General features: G+C 49.6%; 1 protein-coding gene and 2 non-coding genes across 3 annotated transcripts in view; 2 read left to right on the top strand and 1 right to left on the bottom strand.

The window, feature by feature from the left end:
• Positions 1-18,846, top strand: part of LOC127042164 (zinc finger protein 679-like) — a 316,167-nt gene that overhangs the window by 39,950 nt on the left and 257,371 nt on the right. The window lies entirely within an intron of this gene.
• Positions 1,855-1,936, bottom strand: TRNAS-AGA (transfer RNA serine (anticodon AGA)). Its single transcript has one exon. It is a non-coding gene; the product is annotated as a tRNA-Ser (tRNA).
• TRNAC-GCA (transfer RNA cysteine (anticodon GCA)) lies at positions 3,468-3,539 on the top strand. The gene has a single exon. It is a non-coding gene; the product is annotated as a tRNA-Cys (tRNA).

The following is an 18,846-nucleotide window of genomic DNA, read 5'->3' on the forward strand; positions in this document are numbered from 1 at the left end:
CATCCTCTGGCAAGGAGTTCCAAACGTTGACCGTGCATTGTGTGAAAAAGTACTTCATTTTGTTTGTTTTAACTGTGCTTCCTATTAATTTCATTTGGTGACCCCAAGTTCTTGTGTTATGAGAAGGAATAAGTAATACTTCCTTATTTACTTTCTCCACACCAGTCATGATTTTATAGACCTCAGTAATATTTCCCCTTAGCCATCTTTTCTCCAAGCTGAAAAGTCCCAGTCTGATTATTCTCTCCTCATATGGCAGACACTCCATACCCCTTTCTGAACCTTTTCCAATTCCAATACATCTTTTCTGAGATGGGGTGACCACATCTGCAAGCAGCATTCAAGAGATGGGCATTCCATGGATTTATACAGTGGTAATAAGATTTTCTCTCTTATTTTCTATCCCTTTCTTAATGATTCCCAACATTCTGTTTGCTTTTTGCCGGCCGCTGCACATTGAGTGGATGTTTGCAGAGAACTATTCACAGTGACTCCAAGATCTCTCACTTGAGTTGCAACAGCTATTTGACATCCCATCGTTTTATATGTAGAGTTGGGATTATGTTTGCCAATGTGCATCACTTTGCATTTATCAGCATTGAATTTCATCTGCCATTTTGTTGCCCTTTCACCCAGTTTTGTGAAATCTCTTTTTAGCTCCTCACAGGCTGCTTCACACTTAACTATCCTCTGTAGTTTTGAATCATCTGCAAATTTTGTCAACTCTCTGTTTAGCAGATTGTTTATCAATATGTTGAATAGTCCCACTACAGACACCACTAGTTACCTGTTAGCATCCTGAAAACTGATCATTTAGTCCTACCCTTTGTTTCCAAGCTTTTAACCAGCTATTGATCCATGTGAGGATCTTCCAGAGGTGAAAGTAAGCCGGTCCGGTCCGATATGGGGTACTGGCAAAAGTAGGTACGCCTTGCCAGCCCGGCCCCGCTTCCTCAGGCTGGTGATTTAAAGGGTCCAGGGCTCCCTGCAGAGGCCAGAGCCCCAGGCCCTTTAAATCGCCACCCGAGCCCCCCTGCCAGAGCCCTGGGGAGCAAATCACTGCCGTGGACGCTGCTCTCTCCCGCTCTACGAACACAGAACAGGGGCAGCGGGAGCTTTCTTACAGTGGGGGGGCACCGTTGTCTGAACTGTGGCACTCCCATGACACCCCTTCCCTAAGGACCCACACTCACACCACCCCTCCCCCCAAGGCCACACCCACAGAACGCCTCTACCCCCCCTCAAGACTCCACCCTTCCCCCCACTCCATCATTTGTCCTAACAGCTGGTAAAGAGTGGTGGGGCCATGGCCCTCTAACCCCCCTGTTCCAACACCCCTGCCACAGAGCTAAGCAGGCAGCAGCGTGTGTGTGTGACAGAGGCTGCTGTGCTGAGCTGAGTCAGTGAGGGAAGCAGGGGCTGATGTTGGGGTTGTCCCCTTCCCCCTGCCTCAGGACTGGTTGCTTGCAGCAGCTGTCTGAACTTAGAGACAGTGTGCCCACACACACACTCTTCACCCCACCAGGCGCATTGCAGTTGAAAAGCAGCCAGCAATCTAGTAGGATTCCCATGGAACAATGGGATAGAGAAACCTGCATCATGTGATGCAGTACCAGCCCAGGAGGCATTGCAAACCCTTCCCAAAGCACCTGCAGCCAGTTGCACAGCTACCCACAATGCACTGCTCTCTGTGGCCATCCTGGATGTGCTCTGGTGATACAAGTGGCATAGTGTGGACATGCAACAGCTGTTTAATTAGAACACTTTAAAGCCACATTACCCAATAGGGCAGACATAGCTTGAGAGGGAGACAAGACTCCAACTCTGTTGAAACTAAAGAGCCACAACTTCCTCTGTAGTTGGTGGGGTTTGAACCTGCATGGGGAGACCCCAATGGATTTCTAGTCCATCGCCTTAACCACTCGGCCACAACTGCTTGCTTGAGATGTGTCTCTCACTACACTCAAGTTCTGTTCTCACTGAGTGATCAATTCCAGTTGTTCCCTCAGACCAGCTTCCACAACACACACACTGCTGTGCCATTGTGTAAGTGTGTCCTTGGCTGAACTGCAAGAATTCCTGCTCGTTTCCTTTCTGGCTGGAGCATGAGGAGAGTGTGTTTGTGGTCAATGACTTTCCTGTAGATTGTTGTCCATTTCCTGCCTTGATCATTCAGACAGTTCCTTTACCATCATATCCCCAGCACATCAGGGATTGCAGTAGCAGGGGGCAGGTTTTCTCTGGGGCACTGAGATTTGTCAGGGGGTTGGTGGCTCCTGTCTTTCCTCACCCTGGAGTAAACTCGGCTTTTTATTCCATCCTTGATGTTTCAAGCAATAACAAGATGACTGAGGAAAGAGGTGGACAGGGTGGGTCTCAGGGGAGGGGCAGAGAGGTGTGAGTGGTGGTCAGGGCAGGCCAAGGGAGAGGGTAGAGAGGTGTGAGCGCTGGGCAAGGTGGGTGTCAGGGGAGAGGCAGAGAGGTGCAAGTGATTGGCAGGGCTGGTCTTAGGGGAAGAGGCAGAGAGGTTTGGGCAGGGTGAGTCTCAGGGGAAGGGCAGAGAGGTGGGGGCAGCAGGCAGACCTTGGGGTAGGGGGTGGAGAGGCACAAGGAGGCCTTCAGGCAGGACAGGAGCAAGCGAAAGGTGGACCAGCAGGGCTCAGCCAAAGAGGAAGAGCAGGGGTGGGAAGTGGCCAAATGGGAGTGAGGGCAGAGCACAAGTGGGGCCTCAGAGGGAGGAGAATGAATGAAGGAGGTGGAGTGGGCAGGGCCACCCAGAGGATTCAGGGGGCCTGGGGCAAAACAATTTTGGGGGCCCCTTCCATAAAAAAATGTTGCAATACTCTAGAATACTGTATTCTCATGGGGGCCTTTCAGGGCCTGGGGCAAATTGCCCCACTTGCCCCCCCTCTGGGTGGCCCTGCCATCAGCCTCTCCTCGTAAGTCCCCTGCCCCCTAATCATTTTTGTTGCCCTCCCCTAGCCTCTTTCCAATTTGTTTCTGTAGTGGAGGGGCGAAAACTGGATGCAATGCTCCAGACGTGGCCTCACCAGTGCAGAATAGAGGGGAATAATCACTTCCCTCGATCTGCTGGCAATGCTCCTACTAATCCAGCCCAGCATGACCAGTTACCCATATTGAATGCAGACCCACCAATATTTGATCAATTGGTTACTGTCCATTCAGGAGGTTCTTTCCTACCTATTCATAAAGAATGAAGATGCTCTAAGCAGAGGGGAGAGAGCTGTCCCGTCCGTGTAGTTAATCCATCTCCCCGAGAGGTGGTAGCTATGTCACTGGGGGAAGCTATGTGGGTGAGTGTGCAAGCTGTGGTGTCTACATGCATCTATAAGTTTAATCAAACCCCATTTTTAAAAGCACTGTGGTCTGGGAAGAGAACAGGAGACCTCTGAGGCAGGGGTCCTTCAAAATCTTTAAGATCACTGACTTTCCTCCACAGCAGTCATGGGGGTGTAGCTCAGTGGTAGAGTGTTTGACTGCAGTTCAAGTGGCCCTTGGTTCAAACCCAAGTGCCCCCTTATACACCTCTTCCTTCAACAAAAGTAAGTGCATTTTTCCTATGTTGAGGAGTTCCACTGAGTAGGGATCCCTGAAATGAATGGAAACACTCACTCTTTTCCTGAGCAAATGCATAAAAACCTAGCAAACATGTGCGTCCACTGAAATCAGTTCCAATCCTCTACAGGATTAAAGAATCTCTACTGAGGTTGCAGGAAAAACCATCCCGATGTGTAGAAAGAATAGTAAATATGGCAGGTGACCAGCTTGGCTTAACAGTGAAATCCTTGCTGATCTTAAACGCAAAAAAGAAACTTACAAGAAGTGGAAGATTGGACAAATGACCAGGGAGGAGTATAAAAATATTGCTCAGGCATCCAGGAGTGAAATCAGGAAGGCCAAATCACACTTGGAGTTGCAGCTAGCAAGAGACGTTAAGAGTAAGAAGAAGGGTTTCTTCAGGTATGTTAGTAACATGAAGAAATTCAAGGAAAGTGTGAGTCCCTTACTGAATGAGGGAGGTAACTTAGTGGACAGAGGATGTGGAAAAAGCTAATGTTCTCAATGCTTTTTTTGTCTCTGTCTTCACAAACAAGGTCAACTCCCAGACTGCTGCACTGGGCAGCACAGGGTGGGGAGAAGGTGACCAGCCCTTTGTGGAGAAAGAATTGGTTTGGGTCTATTTAGAAAAACTGGAGACAAGCACATGTCCATGGGGCTGGATGCGCTGCATCCAAGGGTGCTAAAGGAGTTGGCGGATGTGATTGCAGAGCCATTGGCCATTATCTTTGAAAACTCATGGCGAACGGGGGAGGTCCTGGATAACTGGAAAAAAGCTACTGTAGTGCCCATCTTTAAAAAGGGAAGAAGGAGGATCTGGGGAACCACAGGCCAGTCAGCCTCACCTCAGTCCCTGGAAAAATCATGGAGTAGGTCCTCAAGGAATCACTTCCGAAGCACTTAGAGGAGAGGAAAGTGATCAGGAAGAGTCAGCATGGATTCATCAAGGGCAAGTCATGCCTGACTAACCTAATTGCCTTCTATGAGGAGATAACTGGCTCTGTGGATGAGGGGAAAGCAGTGGATGTGTTATTCCTTTACTTTAGCAAAGCTTTTGATATGGTCTCCCACAGTATTCTTGCCAGCAAATTAAAGAAGTATGGGCTGGATGAATGGACTATAAGGTGGATAGAATGCTGGCTAGATCGTCTGGGTCAATTGGTAGTGATCAATGGATCCATGTCTAGTTGGCAGCCAGTTTCAAGAGGAGTGCCCCAAGGGTCGGTCCTGAGGCTGGTTTTGTTCAATATCTTCATTAATCATCTGGAGGATGGTGTGGATTGCACCCTCAGCAAGTTTGCAGAAGGCACTAAACTGGGAGGAGTGGTAGATACACTGGAGGGTAGGGATAGGATACAGAGGGACATAGGCATATTAGAGGACTGGGCCAAAAGAAACCTGATGAGGTTCAACGAGGATGAGTGCAGAGTCCTGCACTTAGGACGGAAGAATCTCATTCACTGCTACAGACTAGTGACCTAATGGCTAGGCAGCAGTTCTGCAGAAAAGGACCTAGGGGTTACAGTGAATGAGAAGCTGGGTATGAGTCAACACTGTGTCCTTCTTGCCAAGAAGGCTAACGACATTTTGGGCTGTATAAGTAGGGGCATTGCCAGCAGATCGAGAGATGTGATCATTCCCCTCTATTCAACATTGGTGAAGCCTCATCTGGAGTAGTGTGTCCAGTTTTGGGCCCGAAACTACAAGAAGGATGTGGAAAAATTGGAAAGAGTCCAGCAGAGGGCAACAAAAATGGTTAGGGGGCTGGAGCACATGACTTATGAGGAAAGGCTGAGGGAACTGGGCTTGTTTAGTCTGCAGAAGAGAAGACTGAGGGGGGATTTGATAGCTGCTTTCAAGTACCTGAAAGTGGGTTCCAAACAGGATGGATCTAGACTGTTCTCTGTGGTACCTGATGACAAAACAAGGAGTAATTGTCTCAAGTTGCAGTGGGGGAGGTTTAGATTGGATATTAGGAAAAAACTTTTTCACTAGGAGGGTGGTGAAGGACTGGAATGGGTTACCTAGGGAGGTAGTGAAATCTCCTTCCTTAGAGGTTTTTAAGGTCAAGCTTGACAAAGCCCTGGCTGGGATGATTTAGTTGGGGATTGGTCCTGCTTTGAGCAGTGGATTGGACTAGATACCTCCTGAGGTCCGTTCCAGCCCTGATATTCTATGATTATATGATTAGATCCTCTGATGGTCTCTTCTGGCCATAGAGTTGACTAATTTCTGAAAAAACTGTGTGTAGCATTGGGAGCAGCATCTGATGTTTTCCTGTGTAGCCGACTTGCTTCCTAGAACCAACACTCCTTGAGTGGGGTGATCCACAGGGCGTAGCTCAAACCTCCAAAGTGCCTGGCCAAGGGCATAACATTAGCCCAGCAAGGGAGGGGTGTGGCAGTGACATCACAAAGGCCTTTTGCAGGACCTCAGACTATTGGTCAAAGACTATTGGTGGGGAAGTGGTGACCTCACAGAGAGATGCTGACATCAGACAGGCAGGACGGGGCGAGTGGCCAGGAAAACCTCAGAGACCCCTGTGGCTTTGCTTCAGCAAGTCTCCTTCCCGAGGTCTCTCTTTGAGGACGGAGAGAGTATTCAGGTTCATGGACGTGAGCACCAGGAGAAACCTCTTTTGAGTTTTCTCCTTCCCTTTTAGTGATTTTACTAGAAAACAGGCATCCCTGTTTAGAAGGTGAGAGCCTCCTGGAGGTGTGAAACCTGTTCAGTCTGATCCATCTGGTGACAGGTGAATTCTAGGCATGGAAAACATGAGTTTAAGGAGGCAGAATTTTATTCTGCACCTGGGATTTTGTCCCTTAGAATCACTGGGGACATTAGGGTTTGTCCTTTTTGTTTCACCTTTTCCTCCATCCCTCCCTCCTCTTCTTCTCTTGCTTCTTTTTTCCTTTCTCCTGTTCCCCTCCCAACACTAGCAGGTGTGTGTGTGTGTGTGTGTGTGTGTGTGTGTGTGTGTGTGTGTGTGTGTGTGTGTGTTGCGGGGGAGTGCTCTGCAGCTCCTACTGTGGGAGCACCACCCAAAAATGTGGGGTTGAACTAGTCCCCACCAGTGACCTGGTCCATCCTTCGGGCTCCCTGGTGAGAGCCCTCAGCCTCCTGTCCTCAGTCTCTACCCTGATTGGCTGAGCAGGGGGTTATTGACAGGGAGGACACTCAGGTCCTTGTTCTTTTTTAAGACCAAGGAAATAAGTCAGAACCAGTTCTATGGTTGATGAATTTTGCTGCCTCTCTGCATTAATGGACTCCGAGCAGTTCATGATTCTCTCTAACATTGCAGTTCTCCTCAAATACTTGCTGAATAACTACTGTCACTGTCGTTAGTCTGGAGCTCATCTGAGAGCACTTTATTCAGGTCATTCAGTGTATGAAATTCAAGATCCGATGGTTAATTTGAAAATCAGGGCTCTTGGGTCCTATTCCCAACTCTGCCTCTAACTGGCTGTGTGACTAAGACAAGTCAATTCTCCTTTCTCAGGCTTAGCTTCTCCCTCTTTCAAGTAGGGATAATAATGATCTGCTCCTACCTAGCTCAACACACTCACTCTTCCCCAACACACACACTGTCTCTCCCCACAAACAGTCTCCACACTGCAGTTGAAATGCAGCTGGCAATCTAGTAGGATGCCCCTGGAACAATGGGATAGAGAAACCTGCATCACTAAAAGTACAGCCGTAAAGACAGCACACAGCAGCCTTCCCTAGCAAGGGCGGGGAGGGGTGAGAAGGAACATCATCCGAGCTCCTTGCATCCAGGTCACTTTCCTCAGGTGGGCTGCATAAGGGGAGGGCAGAGAGCAGCAGCTTCTGATGCTCCCCTCACAGCACAGCCCAGGGGGGGAAAGTGACCAGGACACATGGAGCACATAGTGTTGCTCCTCGCTCCCCACGACCCTCTATGGCCCCATGGAGGAGCATTAGGGCAGGGGAGAGCAGTGAGCACCTTTGCACTGCCACACGGTGCCCTTTGACCCCCTGGAGCCCTGAGTGACTACCAGGGGGCCCCACCCCTAGTGCCGGCCAGGCTCCCCAGAACGAGCAGCAGAAAACACAGAGACGGGCCACTCACTGAGCAGTGGTAGCCTGGGCGGCTCGTAATGGAGGCTCGGCGGGGCTCGGCCTCCCCAAACCTTGCGTTGCCAAGGGGACAGTGGGGCCCATGACTAGGGTCCCTAGACAAATTGGGTCCCCCTGGAAAATTCTCCCCTACGGTGGCCCCAGGGCTGGAGGAGCTCCCACTCCTTGCTACAGCCCGGGGGCTGCAGCAGGGGCACAGAGCTTCTCTGGTCTCAGGGCCACAGCGGGGCAGGGGTAAAGGAGTGATAGGGTGGGGCCAGTGGGGGAAGGGGTGGAACAGAGGGGACAGTGCATGGGGCCATGGGTGGAAGGTGTGGAAGGGGGCTGAGCCACAGACAGAAGGGGGGGCCATGGTTCCAGTGCTGGGGCCCCCGCACTTGTTCTCCCTTTCCCTGGGCTTTGGCATCACTCGCCTCTGCTTAGCGAGTAGTGTTAATTGGTCCCCATAATGTGGGGCATGACTTCTAGGGGGAGACAGAGGAAGATTCATGGCAGTACCTCAGGGCCCGAGCCAGCCCCTGTAAAAGGCAGGGAGGGGGAGGGCGCATCACTCAGTCCCAGGTCTTCCCCAATCCTCAGCCTGAGACTCTGGCTCCCAGCCCGGCGTCGACCCCTTCACTCCTGTCCGCACCCCTCTCCTCAGCAAGCAACGGCCCCACTCCCAGCCCCGGTTCTCGACCGTGGCTTCCGAGAGGCCACAGACATAGCTAAGAGGGCACAGTGTGAAATGTTTGGGGACCACTGGTTTAGGGACATGTTCTCAATCACTTCTCTGCAGGCCAATAAAAGCTATTCCTCACCCACCTACCCCTCCATCAGGACAGACTAGGTATGTTCTGCTGCCCTTCACTCGTACAGGAAGGAGAATAACATTTCACTCCACTCAATCCTAAAGTGATTTGTAGCCCATAACCATCCAAACTGGTCATTTTGGAGAAGCGGCCCCACCATGCTGCATAGCTAGGCAGAGTAGGTATGTCTATGCAAACACGGTCTGTTTCTGAAGTCTTTCCCCAGCTCCTCACTAGATGTGAGGGGGGACCTCATTCAGATCCTGCTTATGCTTAGTATTTAAAAACTCCTTAGTGTCCCTATCTCTACCAGCCTTAGATTTCTCCTCCTGTCCATTCACTAACAGCTCAGATGAGGTGGCCAAGTGGTTAAGGTAGTGGACTGTTAATCCATTGTGCTCTGTACATGTGGGTTTGAATCCCATCCTTAACAGATGTATTTGGTCTTTACACCTTCTTCAAAAGACAACCATCTTCCCCTTTTATACAATGAGAGATCAAACAATGTTGCTTCTTACAGACAAAAGCCTTTTCAGAAACTTAGACCTCCCTCCTGTTGCTTTATATAAAATGCCTAAATCCCACATTTCTAAAAGTATTCTCTGGTCCTGTATTTCTTAGCTTTTCTCTCAAAAGGTAACAGACTCATAATCTCCCCCAAATACTCTGGGACCTCCCCAAATAATTAAAAAAAAACCCTTCCTGAGCAAGGCTACAACAGTGAAGCAGAGCTAGTGTCTAGGCCAAGCTGTTCTGAAGGAGGCAACTCAAATATTTTCTCTCTGCTTCCCTTGGCAAAGTCTGACTGGGAAAAGAAAATCCCACAAACTGAAAATTTTCTGCTGAAAAACCAATACTAGTTTGTTTGGGGACTTTGGTTTGAATGCATTATTATTATTCTCTTCTGATTTATCTCAGTTCAGTGTTTCTCCTCCAGATGTGTTTCCAGGTGTTGAATTGTGGGGGAGAGAGGCCAAGTCACGATGTCTCTACCCTTCTTTCATAGTTTCTTCCAACTTGCTAGGAAGTACCTTTGCTATGATGTGAGTCAAGCAGTGTCCATTGTTGCTGTGTTATCTCGGAGAAGTCTGCATTGTACACGGTTCCTGGGATAGTCCTTGAGAGTGTGATCCCTTTAATGGGCCAGCAGCGAGTCTGGCTCCTCCACTGTCACACCTGAAAGGCTTGTGGTGGGCATTTCCCAATCTCATAACATATCTCAGTAACACAGACAGAGCAAACTTCATAACTTCCCAGCCAATGCAAGTACACACAATCCAACACAATATTAATGTTCAATAGATCAAGACTTTTGAAATGATACCTCACCAGGAAGACTTTGTACAAACCATGTCATCATTATATGAGAGTGGTGAATATGGGTCCTCCAGGGTGCGGCTTTGAGCACAGCGTGCCACACCTGGGCTTACATTGCAATGGAGATGTACCCTGAGAGTCCATCTCTCCTGGGATAAAGATGGCAGCATGGTTGGCCTGGGTCATCTGACTTGGCCCCATTGAGCTAAAGCTGAGGGGATAAAAACTGTGGTGAAGATATTTGTGTTCATACTGAAGCCTGGGTTTGGAAACCCTCACCCCTCGTGGGGTCTCAGAGGTTGGGCTCAAGCCCATATGACATATTTGACTTCTCTCAATGGGTCGATTGTATAACTGATGCTCCTTAATGGGCCATCAAGCAGGCTAAGGAGAACTGATATCAACAGTGGTCACAATGGTGATCTATACAGTTACAGATTATGTCAATAACATCACAGGAGGTGACACGGGATCAATGAGACTGATATTGCAATAGCCTCCAGTTTGGTGTCCTCATTTGAAAAAGATGTTGTGAAATTGGAGCTGGGGCAGCAAAGAGCCACCAAATGTTCTGAGGGCTGGAAAAAAATGCCTTCTAGTGAGCTGTTGAAAGAGCTCAACCTGCTTAGCTTATTAAAAGAAGATTGAAATGTGACTTCATTGAAGTGTTGAAATGCCTTAATGGAGAGAAAAGATTGGGTATTAAAGGGCTCTTCAAACGAGCAGAGAAAGGCATAACAAGACCCAATGGCTGGAAGGTGAAAAAAGACAAATTCATAATACAACTAAGGCACAAATGTTCAAGAGCGAGGATGATTCACCACAGGAACAAGCTACCAAGGAAAGTGGTGGATTCTCCATCTCTTGATGTCATGTAATGAAGAATAGATGCCTTTCTGGAATGGATTTGCCCCATAAGTAGCTATTGTGTCAAATAGGAGGCTTGTGATATGCAGGGGATCAGATTAGATGCTCTAATGGTCTCCTCTGGCCATAAAGTAGACTAATTTCTGAAAAACTGAGTGTAGCATTGGGAGCAGCGTCTGATGTTTTCCTGTCTAGCTGGCTTGCTTCCTTGAATGAACACTCCTTGAGTGGGGTGATCCACAGGGAGTAGCTCAAACCTCCAAAGTGCCTGGCCAGGGGCAGGACATTGGCACAGCAAGGAAGGGATGTGGCAGTGACATCACAAAGGCCTTTTGCAGGACCTCAGACTATTGGTCAAAGGTGGTGGGGGAGGTGGTGACCTCACAGAGAGATGCTGACATCAACCAGGCAGGACAGGGGCGAGGGGCCAGGGAAATCTTAGAGGCCCCTGTGGCTTTGCTTCAGAATGTCTCCTTTTTGTTTCACCTCCTCCTCCATCCCTCCCTCCTCTTCTTCTCTTGCTTCCTTTGTCCTTTTACCTGTTCCCCTCCCAACATCAGGAGGGGTGTGTGCGTGTGTTACAGGGAAGTGCTCTGCAGCTCCCACTGTTGGAGGTCCACCCAAAAATGTGGGGCTGAAATAGTGCTGGGGCAGTGATCCCCACCAGTGACATGGGCCATCCTTTGGGCTCTCTGATGAGAACCTTTAGCCTCAGTCTCTACCCTGATTGGCTGAGCAGGGGGTTATTGACAGGGAGGAGACTCAGGTCCTTGTTTTTCTCTTTAAAGATCAAGTATATAAGCCAGAACCAGTTCTATGTTTGATGAATTTTGCTACTTCTCTGCATTAATTGTCTCTGAGCTGTTCATGATTCTCTCTAACATTGCAGTTCTCCTCAAATACTTGCTGAATAATTACTGTCACTGTTATTGGTCTGGAGCTCATCTGAGAGCACTTTATTCAGGTCATTCAATGTTTGAAATTCAAGATCTGATGGTTAGATTGAAAATCAGGGCTCTTGGGTTCTATTCCCAACTCTGCCACTGACTGGCAGTGTGACCTCAGACAAGTCAATTCTCCTTTCTCAGCCTTAACTTCTCCCTCTTTCAAGAAGAAATAATAATGATCTGCTCCTACCTACCTCACGGTGGGTGGAGGATGGGGATCCATTGGTGAGTGTCACTAGGAGTAGGGCATAATATGAGGTGTCCTATAAGAGCAGATTAACACAGAATATAATAGCTGAAAAAGTCTATTTTATTTGTATTTTTTTTATTTTCAAATTGTTAAGAGCAGCAACGACATAGCTCAGACTGAAGCATCTTATCTAATGTTTGAGATCCAAGTGTCTCCTCTTTGTGTGCGAGGAGACAATTTAACACACTGTGATGAACAGGAGATGCTTTTGTTTTGCAACACAATATTTTTGCAAAGAACTTTCATCCCACTTGTTATGATTTCGAGAAACAAACTGGATTAGCCTGAATGGGATTTTCTGACAGAAATGGTTTCAATGAAATTTCCCCACCATCTCGATTCCTGGGCTCTATCCCTGCCTCTGGGGGGGTTTATTGTCCATTAGAACAGGAGTCAGGACTGGTGGCTTCTCTTTCTGGTTCTGCCACTGCCTTGCTGTGTAGGCGCTTGGGGAGGTCACTTCCCTTCTCTGGACCTCAGGCTCCTCCCATCTGTCCGATGGGAACAGGGACAGTTCTCGAACTATGGGCAGTTGTGAGCCTGGGGCCTGGTCCACACTACACAGTTAATCCGATTTTAACAGCTTTAAATCGATTTAACGCTGTACCCATCCGCACTACAATGCACTTTATATCGATTTAAAGGGCTCTTTCAATCGGTTTCTGTACTCCTCCTCAACGAGAGGAGTAACGCTAAAATCGATATTAACATATCGATTTAGGGTTAGTGTGGCCGCAAATCGAAGTTATTGGCCAGATAGTTATAGTGATAACTACCCACAGTGCAACGCTCCGGAAATCGATGCTAGCCTCAGACCATGGATGCACACCGCCGAATTAATGTGCATAGTGTGGCCGCATGCAATCAATTTTATAATATCTGTTTAATAAAACCAGTTTTAGTTAATTCAAAATTATCCTGTAGTGTAGATGTACCCTGAGTGAGAGAAGGGGTGTTAAAGCCCTCTGTGAAGGAGAAAGGGGAGTTTCACAGTGTTCAGCACCTAGGAATTCTAAAGTTTGCTAAAATGTCTAGTATATGGAAACAAAAATAGTCGGGGCCAATCTTTAACCAGTGCCTTTTTTAAAGCCCATTCAGGGATGTGAGTCCCTGTCTTTTAGGTACCTGGGGTTTTTTGCCAGCAGGAGAGAAGAAGTTCCTGCATCTCTTTTTGTGGCCTTAACAAATCAAGTGTAGTGCCTCAGTTCTCGTCTGAGATCCCTGAAAAAGAACATCTTCCTATCCATGAACAAGACAGGATCTTTCTCTAAAAGGGGAACAAAGAGACCCCTGAGACTGACAGACTAGCTAGCCTCACTGCCATAGCTGGAGAGATCCTGCAATATATTCTTAAACAATCAGTTTGTCAGCAGCACCTACAGAATAATTTGGTTCTTAGGACTAGTGAGCATGGATTTGTCAAGAACAAATCATTCCAATCCGATCCTTTTCCTTCTTTGGCAGGGTTCCGGGCCTGGTGGAGGTGGGTAAACAGTAGATGGGATCTAGCTTGGTGTTACTAAGGCTTTTCAAACAGTCCCGCAGGACATTCTCACAAGTGAACGAGGGAAATGCAGTCCAGCTGCAATCAGCGTAATGTGGGTACAGAGCTGGTTGAAAGCCCAGACTCCAGGAGCCCTTCTCCAGGTTTGGCTGTCCAACGGAGAGGGTGTACCTAATGGGTCCAGCAGGGATCAGTCCAGGGTCCGGTACTATTCAATGTTTTCATGAATTATTTGGAAAATGGAGTGGAGAGCATGCTTCTAAAATTTGCAACTGACACCAAGCACTTAGGAGCACAGGATTGGAATTCAAAACACCCTTAACAAATTGGAGAGTTGGTCGTCTTGAGCCAAACTCCATGGTTGGACCCCTCTCTCTAGACTGGGCTGAAGTGAAACCCCAGAGCCAAACACTCTTCCTCCCAGGTACTGAGCTCCGACCTTGAATGGTCAGATGCTGCTTAGCAGTTTAAGAGCAGCTTTTGCTGAGAGATTCTCCCAGCACTTTCCAATAGTGGGAAAGTATGAAATACCCATTTTACTGCTGGGGACAGAGCCCTAGAGTGGGGAGCAACTTGCCCAAAGTCCCCCAGGAAAAGGAAAACAACCAGCAGTGGAACCAATAGGAAACCCAGTAATGGAACTCAGGAGTCCTGGGGGTGTGCTAGGGTGACCAGATGTCCCGATTTTATAGAGACAGTCCGAATTTTGGGTCTTTTTCTTATCTAGGATCCTATAACCCACCTCCGTCCTGATTTTTCACACTTGTTGTCTGTTCACCCTGGGTGTGCACAGGTGTGGGTCCCATCTGCTCCCTGCCTCCCTCATTGAAGCAGATGTGCAGGGTTACTGCTCTGGGAACTGCAGGGTACCAATGGACATGGGGCTGGCTGGAGGTAGGGTCTGGCTGCAGGAAGGGCAAGGAATGCGGGGCTTGCTGGCTTCAGGCAGGGGGGTGCATCAGGGGTTGCCTGAATACAGGGAAGGGGGTACAGGGCTGGCTACAGACAGGGGGTGCAGGGCTGATGCAGGCTGAGGGTGTGTGGGGGCTGGCTGGCTTTGGGCAGGGCCACAGGTGGGTGCGGCAGGAGTTGACTGAAGGCAGGGCAAGGGGTGTGTCAGGGGCTGGCTGCAGACAGGGCAGGGAGAATGTGGCTGGTGCGGGCAGGGCAGAAGGTGCAGGGCTGGCTGGAGACAGAGGCTGGCTTCGGGCGGGGCAGGGCAGGGCAGGACTGGCTGCAGGCTGGGCATGGGGCAGGGCCGGTGCAAGGACGTTTCACTCCCTAGGCGAAACTTCCACCTTGTGCCATCCCCCCCTGTGCCCCCACCCTGAGGCGCCCCACTTGCGGCAGCTCCCCCCCTCCACCCTGAGGCGTTCTTCTTGTGGTAAGTCCCCCGCTCTGCCCTGCAACACCCCCCTCGCCCCAGCTCACCCCTGCTCTGAGCACGAGCACCTCGACCACGCCGTGGCCACTTCACTTCTCCCTCCTGTCAGGCTCGCGGCGGCTAAGCCTGCCAGGCAGTCAAGCACCCTCCTCTGAGCCACAGCAGCCCTGACAGTTGACAATAGAGGCACCTTAACCCCTGAGTTCCTTCAATGTGTCTCCCTCCGGGGTCCAGCTCCGATCACCAGATACTCAGGGTATGTCTATACCACCTACCGAATCGGTAGGCAGCGATCGATCCAGCGGGGGTCGATATATCACGTCTAGTGTAGATGCAACACATCGAATGCTCTCTCCTCGCTTGCTGTACTCCAGCTCGGTGAGAGACGCAGGCAGAGTCTACGGGGAGCTGCAGGAGTCGACTCACCATGACTGTGACATTGTAAGTATAATATAACATCTCATTGAAAGGTGACAGGGCCAGAAAGAGTTAATTAACTCCCCTCACCGACTGACCTGACCAGTGGGTGAACCTTAAGAACTGGTTAGCAAGATATGTAAATGAACAGAGCTTTGAAGTGCAAGTCTGCAGTGTTAGAGGGAGAAGAGGAGGTGTTTGCTCAGGTTTTGTGATGTAAGCAAACAAGTCTTGTCTGTTGCTATAGTTTTAATTCAAAGAGCAAAAAAGGAAAATTAACATTTATGATGATAATTGAGTGAAATAGTATTATTGTCTCTGTGTCTCTTTGAAGGTTGTAGTAACCTATATTTGAACTGTTTAATGAATAAATTACCCTGTACTAATTGACAGGATGTTTGGAAGGAGAGTTAAGCCTATTGTTTTCTCAGGCCGAAAGGCTGCTGGAAATGTATAAAAATCCTGGGACACGATCCTTCTTCATCTCAAATCTGCTTTGGGTTCCAAGAGGGGGAAACCTTAAGCCACAAGGACTGAGATTCCCAGTCATTGACTGGAGCCACCCTGAATATGGAAATTGGACTATAACCTATGGACTATTTCTGAAAGGACTTTTGGAAACGACAAGCTCACCTCTATTATGAATCTGAACCTCAAGAATTGAATTCAGGTTAATATGTCTATTAATCTTTTAACCAACATTCTCTCTCTTTTCTTTTCTAATACATTTTAGCTTAGTTAATAAGAATTGGCTATAGCATGTATTTTAGGTAAGATCTAAGTTATAATTGAATCTGGGTATGTAGCTGATCCTTTGGGATTGGAAGAATCTTTTCTTTTACATGATGAAGTAAGATTTTCAGGAATTATCATCATATCTGACAGGTGTGTCTGGACGGAGGCCTGAGGCTGGGTACTTTAAGGGAACTGCGTGGATTAAACTTTTAAGTAACCAGTGAGGTACTACAGACGCTGTTTTGTGCTGGCTTGGTAAATCTAAGTATTGGAATAACCAAAAGCGTTTGGGATTTTCTGCCCTGTTTTGTTTTCAGTTCACCCTGATTGAGTGACCTCAGCTGGCTCCCACGGGCAGCATTCTCACATCTACATCCAGGCTGTAGAGGTCTGGGGGATCTAAGGGGCATTGAGGTGCACAGATACCTACGTCCACTCTGTAGGGGTCCCTGGGGGGCATAGAGAGTTTTGGGGGTGACACAGATACCAATCTCCATTCTCTAGGGGTCCCGGGGGGCTTAGGGGGTTCGTGGGGGGACATATTAGTACATCCAGGCTGTAGTGGTACCAGGGGGACTTACGGGGTTAGTGGGAGGCATAGATACATACATAAAGGCTGGAGGCATCCTGGGAGTCTTAGGGGATTTTTTGTGGCCCAAGATACCTATGTCCAGGCTGTAGGGGTTGCAGGGGGTCTTGGGGGTTCGGGTGGGCACAGATACATATGACCAGGCTGTATCAGTCCCAGGAGGGGTTAGAGGTTTCGTGAGGGGCACAGATATCTACGTCCAGATTGTAGATGTCCCGGGAGGGGGTTGGGGGGGTACAAATACCTACATCCAGGCTGTAGGGGTTCCTGGGGGGTTAGGGGGTTTCTGAGGGGCACCTATACCTACGTGCACACTGGAGTGTCCCAGGGGGCTTATGGAGTCCCTATAGGGTACAGATACCAATGTCCTGGGGGGCTTAGGGGGATGGTGGGGGGGCACAGATACCTAAGTTCAGGCTGGAGGGGTCTGCGGGGGTCTTAGGTGTTTGATGGGGGGCACAGATACCTACGTCCAGGGTGCAGGGGTCCAAGAGGGGTTAAGGTCTGTCACGGAGTATGGGGGAGTCCGGCCCTGCACCCCTCTTCCTGGGACACACAGTGACTCTCAGCCAGCCAGTAAAACAGAAGGTTTATTGGACAACAGGAGTGAAGGATACAGCAGAGGTAGAAGGCACAAGCAGGACCCCGCAATCGAGTCCTTCTGGGGGTTCAGGAAGCTTAGTTCCCAGTTTGGGATTCCCTGAATTACAACCACCCAGACCAAAACCGAAACTGAACTAACCCAACTCCCTCCAGCCGGCTCCTTCCTGTGTCCAGCTTCCCGGACAAAGGTGCTGACCCCCTCCCCCCTGCCTAGCTCAGGTTACAGGCTGAGCACGTGTCCGGTCCTAAAGTCACCCGCTGCTCTCCCATCCCCCACACAGACAGACCCTACTCCATCACAGTAATGCACAGAGCATTTCCGTCATGGAGCAACAGTGACACCGTGTGGCCACGCAGGGTAATGCACAGAGCATCACATCTATGTAGAGGCTGTAGAGGTCCCTGGGGGGTTTAGGGGTCGTGGGGGGCACAGATAGCTACTTCCAGGCTGTAGGCGTTCCGGTGGGGATTAGGGGCTTCATGGGGGGACACAAATATCTACATCATGGCTGGAGAAGTCCCTGGACGGCTTAGGGGGTTGTGGTGAGCACAAATATATACATCCAGGCTTTAGTGGTTCCTGGGGGTTTAGGGAGTTGCTGAGGGGCACAGAAAGCTACGTATGGTCTGGAGGGATCCCTGCGGGACTTAAGGGGTTGTGATTGCGCAGATACCTACTTCCTGGTTGGAGGGGGCCCTGGGGAGCTTAGGGGGTTTGTGTGGCATACAGACACCTACAACCAGGTTGGTGGGTTTCCTATGTGTGTTAGGGGGGCAGAGATACCTATGTCCAGGCTGGAGAAGTCCTGGGGAGGGCTCAGGGGGTTCCTGGAGGTCACAAATATCCGCATCCAGGCTAGACATGTTCTGGGGGTATTAGGGAGTTGTGGAGGGGCACAGATACCTATTTCGAGGCTGTAGGGGTCCCGGGGTTGCATTGGGGCAATTTGGGGTACAGATACCTGCGTCCATGCTGTAGAGGTCGCTGGGAGGATCAGTGGTTTTGTGAGGGTGTGCAGATAACTATGTCCAGGGTATAGGGATCCTGGGGGGGCTTAGGGGTTTGTGGGGGGCACAGATACCTTCATCCAGGCAAGAGAGGTCCTGGGGGCCTTAGGGGGTTCGTGTTGGGCACAGATACCGGCGTCTAGGCTGGAGGCATTCCGGGGAGCTTAGAGGGGTTGTGAGGACACAGATCACTATGTTGAGGCTGGAGAGGTCCCATCGTAGCCTAGGGGGGTTGTGGGGCACAGATACCTATGTCCATGCTGGAGGGGTCCTGTCGTGGCTTAGGGGATTCATGGGGTCAGAGATACCTACGTCTAGGCTGGAGTGGTCCCGGGGGTATTAGGTGTGTTGGGGGGGAACAGATACCTACGTCCTGATTGTAGGGGGCCCTGGGTAGCTTAGGTGGTTTGTGGGGGTCGCAGATACAAACATCCATGCTGTAGGGGTCCCGAGGGTCTTTGTGGGGCTCTGGGGGTCACAGATACCTACTTAGATGCTGGAGCTGTCCTGTGGGTCTTAGGGGGTTTGTGGGGCATACAGATGCCTACATCTGGGCTTGTGGGTTCCCTGGGGGGCTTAGAGGTTTGTGGGGAGCACAGATACCATTATCCAGGCTAGATGGGTCCTGGTGGGATTAGCGGGTTGTGGAGGGCACAGCCTGGGATGGTTGCTTTGGCAACTGTGGTATCCCCAGTTTATTTGTTGCTGGGGCGTGTGATGTGGAGTGTTGTCACCCTGATTGTATGGATGAGGAACT

This window comes from Gopherus flavomarginatus, unplaced genomic scaffold (genome assembly GCF_025201925.1).
Source record: "Gopherus flavomarginatus isolate rGopFla2 unplaced genomic scaffold, rGopFla2.mat.asm mat_scaffold_34_arrow_ctg1, whole genome shotgun sequence".
Taxonomy (NCBI): domain Eukaryota; kingdom Metazoa; phylum Chordata; order Testudines; family Testudinidae; genus Gopherus; species Gopherus flavomarginatus.